This window comes from Phalangium opilio, unplaced genomic scaffold, assembly GCF_054372755.1.
Source record: "Phalangium opilio isolate 3A_F unplaced genomic scaffold, DU_Popi_V2 ptg000026l_1, whole genome shotgun sequence".
Taxonomy (NCBI): Eukaryota; Metazoa; Arthropoda; class Arachnida; order Opiliones; family Phalangiidae; genus Phalangium; species Phalangium opilio.
In genome coordinates this window covers 1,528,551-1,535,724 of record NW_028324157.1, presented here as the reverse complement: position 1 = coordinate 1,535,724, position 7,174 = coordinate 1,528,551, and the positions used below count along the sequence as shown (strand labels likewise).

The following is a 7,174-nucleotide window of genomic DNA, read 5'->3' as shown; positions in this document are numbered from 1 at the left end:
CCCGTCAGCCCGTCGGGACATTTCTTGCTACTTTTCATGCGGACATTATTCCATAAAGAAGGGTTTTAAGTTTTTGGCCGCCATTTAAAAAGAAGGCAACAAATCGAACCCGAAAGACCATTCAGCCCGTCTACAGGTTAAAGGAAACCAGTGTACTAAATATTTGTGAAATCGGTTGAAACGCGCGGACTTTGTTGCATAGAGAAGATTTTTTACATTCCTGGCGCCATTTTTTAAGATAGCGGCGGATTGGTAAAATCTTTCTTTGTACGCGCCTACTACTTATGAGTAACATTCCTGCAAATTTTCAGCCTTCTAGGGCAAACGGTTTGGGCTGGGCGTTGATTATCAGTCAGTCAGGACTTTGATTTATGATGGGTTTTGTAAGATCTGTTGCAACGACGGTTGAAATGACTCGAAGAAAACCTTTAATCCAGGATTTCTTTCATTAGTTTTTCTTCAAAAAGGGCTTTTACTTACGTTCGGAAAAAAATATGGAAAGGATATCCCATAAAACTTTGAAATATTGCGTGATTGCTTGACTTAATCTATTTCCTGGCATTGTTATGATTGCGTGCCACACTTTGTGCGTCAAAAGTATTGAAATAACAATGGCAAAAAGGCAAATGCACGCGGCAGACTAGAAATAGTATGGATTAGAACTACGGAGTTACGCGTAAGTGGTGTTTGCAAGATGTACCGTTAAATCCATTGACAAAAACGAGAGAGATGTTGATACTGACAGTTTCGAAGCCGCTGTCAATATGATTGTCTCGGTGGCGTCAAATAAACCACCGGCATCAAATTCTTTCATATTGTCGGACTCGGTAATTTCCACTGGAAACATGATCGAGTCCAAACTCTGAAAACGCATCCGAAAAACAAACACTACTAAATAAGGCGTGGTACGGCTATTAGGCTATTTAAGATAAAAGGTTTTAATGCGGGTAATACTGATTTAATTTGTTTACTACTGTTAGTTAAAGGGAATGAGAAGCTTTGTTTGAAAAACCTCCGATTTATATAACAAAAGATAGAATTAGTTTCTGTGAATTCAAAAATATCAAGCTTTTAATTCTCCGATTTCTAGTTATTTGGCAATATCAGAAGTATATAATACTTCTCTTCGAGAGAAGTGTACCACAAAGCGGGGTAAGTGTAACGTCACTCTTACCAACATCGGATCATTTGGAGCAAGGTTACTAAACCGAATCACATACACGATAAATAGTTCCCTCATCATTACTCTATTAGCGTTTAAATATTTGGCAATACGCGCTTGTGCATTTTTGTCTTACGTCAAGACGAGGTTTGTGGGATGATTGCTGGGGATTTAGTGCCAAACAACTATAGAATTCACCTTACGGTGCGATGCCCATCTGGAGTTTGATGAGCGGGAAAGCAAACTAAAAGGGTGAGCCTGGGAAGAATGACGTTAATTAACTAAAGCATTAAGAGGATACAGAGTGTCATTCTTCTTCTATTATCCCCTTCTGGCAATATGCATTTGAAAATGCTTCATTTGAAATCCACTTTTTATGAAAGGCTAAAACGTTTCCCTATAGGTTGATGTCACAGATATATTTTTCACGTGAGATGGTGCCACTCTCTCCGCTATCAGACCCAGAGTTTAGACTGGCGAGAAGCTCGAGACGCGTATAGGATTCCCGCGCTTTTTCCTCACGCCATAGTGATGTCATCAAAACGGACGAACAAGCTCGACAAGACAAAATTATTTATATATATCGAAAGTGAGTTTCCGTGATATTTCAATGGATTTTAAACTTTGGTTCAATTATATTAAAAACTTGAAATATTGAAAGTAAACATAATACCACTATCGTGGTAAAATACGATATGAAATTGTAAATTCGCTTTCCCTTTGATAGGTACATGAAGCTGCATTTAAATAATTTTTTATCGTTTAATTCCACAGTGTTGAAAAATACCAGGAGCAGATGACAAAGGAGTCTCGGACGCTAGCTTCCATAATGTAGAGGGCAATGGGATCCGCGAACGTCACGGTTATTAACCAAAATCATTACGCCAGTGCCACCTCTCGTAGGAAATTTGAGCTTTATTTTCCAACCAATAGCGTGGCTGCAAAGTCTCGAAAGGAGATCTGGGAAATCGCGTCTGGAGCCTCTCTTTAAAAATACGTATCGTCTGCTTATAATTAGCCTAGGCGTAACGAGTATTAGAGTTAAAAATTGGATTTCAACGGCTTTTTAATCTTTTTTTTAGGCTAAAATTGATAATGAAAAGCCCAGCTAGTACCGTATGTACACTATTAAAAAACTAAAATGTGTTTCAGTGCCAAATTTTTCAAAATTTCTTCTTGAATTAAATGATAGCTACAAGAGGTTGGGAAAAGAAATCACTCACGATCTTTTAAAGCTCAAAAAGTAAGAGACAGTGATTTCGTTTCCAACCTCTTTTAGCCAAAATACGGAATATTTTGGCCCTAAAACACATATATAATATTGTGTTTCGGCATCTTTTAAAACCTCGCTTTTATCTTTTGAAAACCCGACCCCAATCATTCCAGTGGGCACAAATTGTTAATTAAGCCTTGGCTTACCTGGGGTTCTCTGCTAGTTTGGACTTAATTTGACCCTATTTAGTAGGTTTAAAGTCACAAAATGTAGTCTTATCTTTTATCTTAATACCAACGGTTACAGCTGTTTGAATAAAGTAATTATATTGTGTATATTTATGTCGCGATCGGATAGGACGAACCTCAGTAGCCACCGTTAGTCCGTTATTACAAAAAAATTCCCAGCAGACTTTGGTGCCAGATATAATCCACCAAAAGCATCGTCTGCTATAATGTCTGATAGCGCCTCTATGGCAAACGATACCGCTACAGCTGTGACGTACGCGGGTGCCATTGCCCTCTATATTGTGGAAGCTAGCGTCCGAGACTCCTTTGTCATCTGCTCCTGAAAATACGTTAGATCTAGTCAAGCTTAATCCATGCTGTAATTAACGTTTCAAAAAGTATCTTACTAAATTTAACACATCACCCTTGATTACTTTCGTTAAGTCTAAGTAGTCTATCAATGTAAGACGAGGGCTAAAAATATTTTCAAACTTTAACATTTGACTACCCTAAATCATCAGCAACCAAAATGTACGTTATATTATGAATTCTTTGGGCATACTCTATACCGAATGAAATCCTCTTCATTACAAGCGGCAAGTCATCTGTTTCCTATTGATGAGAACTTTAATGGAAAAAGAAAACTAAAATCAATTAAGGAATATATATCTGTAGGAAGAGACGTCTCGTGTTCAAAACCGAGAACTACCTCTAAAGCATATACTCCACATCACCAACCAAGGCTAAACGATCCAATTAGTTATTTTCTCTTAAACCGTGTTCAAGATTATAGGGTAAAGCAGTTCGCAGCGACACAAAACGCTTCCTAACTTAAGTGTGATCAAAACTCACAATCGAGAAAATAATTACAAACACGAATTTTTGAAGCTACTTTGAAAACCAACTTGAAGCGGGTGTGTTAGGGGTATTTACACTTGGGGATGAGACTATTCGTTATGGTATTTAAACCTGGAATGAGCCTAATCTGAATGGCATTTTAAAGGAACTGTGAAGAAGGTATCGGCAGGCGGGTAAAAATTATTTGAAATACGCTACAGGCACCACGTGACAACAAGATGCAAAGACTAGGTATGGATTGGGACTGAACACTTAGTCCTTGTTTTTCGCTAGATTCCAGCGCCAATTCCCGGAAGCGGTAGTTTTCGAAAAAAAAAGGAACTAAGCTTCTTTGAACCACGACTCTCCTCGGTCACGTGCCTCTGACGTATTTCAAATAATTTTTGACCACCCACCGATGCCTTCCTTACAGTCCCTTTAAGCTGTAATGAGATGTTTTTAAGGATACTAACGCCTGGGTTAATGAGAAAAGTCTTGTTAGCAATATTTCCATCTGATATAGAGGATTATACCGACAGCCTTAGTTGATATCACTAATTAAAGCGTCTTTAATTGTTAACTGAGGCTGTTGAAATCGCTTCAAACTGATAACTAAGAGGGTTTTTACATAGCGATTTGCTGCCTTCAGTGAGCGGACCAATGATCGTTAAGAGATCGTGGCGGGTGTTTGATAGGTTGGCCTATTCACGATTCTACCCCATCAAATAAATTTTCCTTGGAATAAAATTTATCTTAGACAAAACGAAATTACCGTGGTGATTCCGTAATGGACATAAACCTGTTCCGTAAATCTGTTACAATAAATATAATGTTAAAATACGTTTTCCTTATTTTCCTGACGTGCGCTTATAGTGATCAAGTAAAATTTACACTAATTACAGTGTACTCACCTGTACTTGAAAAATCTCTCCGGAAACAGTTTTTCATATTTAGCAGAAGAGGCGGACATTTCTAGAAATTCTGCTAAAGTTAAAATTAGGTCGAAACTTATGGACAACGAGCTAGAGAGGTACTTAACCAACAGATTGAAGTTTTCCGGTATTTTTACTAAAACTCTTTGACTGAATTTAGGTAAAACAATGTTTTATATATTTATCTTTCACTGAAACCGCGCTATGTTTGGCCAATATGTGTACATAGTCTAGCTTATTTTTTTGCGATAGCGTATCTAGTTTCATAAAATCCATTATGGTGACCACTTTATCGAGTTGCATTTTGAGGTTTATTTACTTTCGACTCTTTAAATATGGAGAATCGATAACTATGCTGTTCACTTAGAAGATTTCATGCAGAACAAGATGGTCTAGCCCATAATTAAGCCACATCGTTTACGTACTCTCGCTATCCCTACTACAATAAATATACTTCTAGTGAAATATCCCCTAATATACCGGACAGAGGGAATAATTTTTCAATGGCTGCTTGGTAAAGAGAATCAAAAATCGCCAACGCCCGTAACTAAATTACTAACACTACTACTACTACCACTACTACTCAGGTAAAACTATTAATCCCATCGATACCTTGTAGCTAAGAAGAAACTAAAACGATTTCTAAAGCGCGCTTCTAGAATTCTTGCCCGCTCGGACTTTCTTTTAAAATTCTTCTCGATTTGAGGAGAAATACACGTAAATTCTAATAATAAACACCATTCTACATATAACGTCGGTATTTACTTGCTTTTGCTTCTTAAAAATCCCCCTCCATTTCTTTGAATTTTGAAATCGGGGGTCGGGATGATTGATGGCGTGAAACCTTTTATTGTCCACGGGTGACCGGAATTTTAAAGGGAGTATTAAACCTTCCATTTTAAATTAAGGCAATACCATAGTCCTCTCTCTCGCTTTAAATATATCGAGCAAACGTAAAACACAATTCTCAATGTTTAACTTTGCTAGTACAAATAAATCCACTGCTTAAACTAACAATTATAATTCCCTTCCTTTTAAAATACACGAACGAAATATATCACCTCACCCCAATTCTCTCCCATTCACTCTCCCTTCAATGACGACCGAAAAATATATACTGTCTAAGGCAGTTCTCTTTCACGACGCCCTCACCACCACCACCACCACCAACAGGCTAGGTCAAACTAAGACCCACATCGTAGATGTTCATCATACGATGTGGCTAAAAATGGTAATGAATTCTTTTTGGAAAGAAAACGTAAATATTGAAAGTCGGACGTGCAGGGGAGACTGTTTTGGCGCGAAACCTATTGTCAAAGTAGATTTCTGATAATTCAAAAGCCAGTTTTTATTTGAAAAAAAAAAGACAAATGCACTTTTTATACTTTATTACTTAGCAACACATTTTGAAGATTTGCAATGAATATATTGATTTCTAAAGTGTATTTTTTTACAAATAGTTGAAAACAACCGAATAAAAACGATGTTTTAGAGGGAAAATGAAAAATTTTTGAATTTTGATACATAATCTCACACTCAATAATTTAATATTTTTGTTTCCTTTAAATTAATTTAACTACAATTTTAGATTTCAAGGGAATATATATAATAACTGTTAGCAACTTCTTATTTATCTAGTAACTCGTGTGGTTCTCGCGATTCAGGAGTGCATACTAGCCATTCGTAAATTTGAGTAAATTGAAAAGCATGCAGATGTTCTGAATATTTTTTCACATCATACAATAAACAACATGTTCATATTTACAGAAAAATATATTTAATTTAAAACTTCATTTTCATTAAAATCATATCTAAAAAAAACATAAGAAAAATCCTGCAGTGAAACTCGTGTTTTCGTAACTGTAGTATTATATTGAATAATACTTTTCTGTCAATGATATTATAATAAATTTAAAATGTAATGAAAGCTTGTCTCCATGAACTAATCCCCCAGCTGACGGATTTTGCCTTTAAATTTGAACAAATTTTGTTAAAATCGGTTAACATTTGATCCAGATACAAATTTTTGAAGTAATATATCTATTCTGATATTCGAAATGCACCGGAAAAGTTTATTTTCCATCTGCTCCATAATTATTTAAAAGAGGTTGGCTCTCTCGCGAGTTAGGGCTTCAATTTAAAGTTTTAGGCTTAGCAACAACATTACGACTTAGATTAAGACAAGGGCTATGTACAATATTCACCTTCTACGTCACAGGGACCTGGCATCAACTTCAACTATATAAAGCGAAAATTTTGAAGATTTTGTTTTGAGGAGAGAAATTCCATTTTGTTATATCTAACGTTAAGACGTCAAATGCGCTTTTTACGCAGAGTCAATATGTGTTTCGTTTGTTAATGCGCTAGTTCGGTCAGCTTTTAACACTGGATCATGTGGATAAATCTTCATGTTATTTGATGGATTCACAAATCTGACCCGGTGACCTAGACGAGATTTATAGGAGCGGCGGCCCCGTCGTCTTATTATTTTTGGTCTTTGGTAGATGAATCTTTCCTGAAAATATATGCCAACGTGAGAAATTATTAAATACCTAATGTTTTTATCCTCAACTAACCTTTTTCTTAGTGAGATTTTTCATCAGCGAACAAAAAAATATAACGATAACGCCTGAATTGATAAAGACGTAGAGCATGAACACCGCTTTTAAGTCAAATATTGTAAGGGTTTCTTGTTTCAAAACTTGTTCATTCATCATATACCTTGAGCATCCTTTTCTCTGTTTTAATTTTAACACCAGGATGCGGTGGCCAGTTTCCCAAAAAGCACGAATTCTGAAAGTTC

General features: G+C 36.3%; 1 long non-coding RNA gene across 1 annotated transcript; it reads left to right on the top strand.

Annotated features, from left to right (window-relative positions):
- Positions 1 to 4,664: 4,664 nt before the first annotated feature.
- LOC149691175 (uncharacterized) lies at positions 4,665 to 5,386 on the top strand. The gene is made up of 2 exons (XR_016383587.1): positions 4,665 to 4,958; positions 5,020 to 5,386. It is a non-coding gene; the product is annotated as an uncharacterized LOC149691175 (long non-coding RNA).
- Positions 5,387 to 7,174: the final 1,788 nt, after the last annotated feature.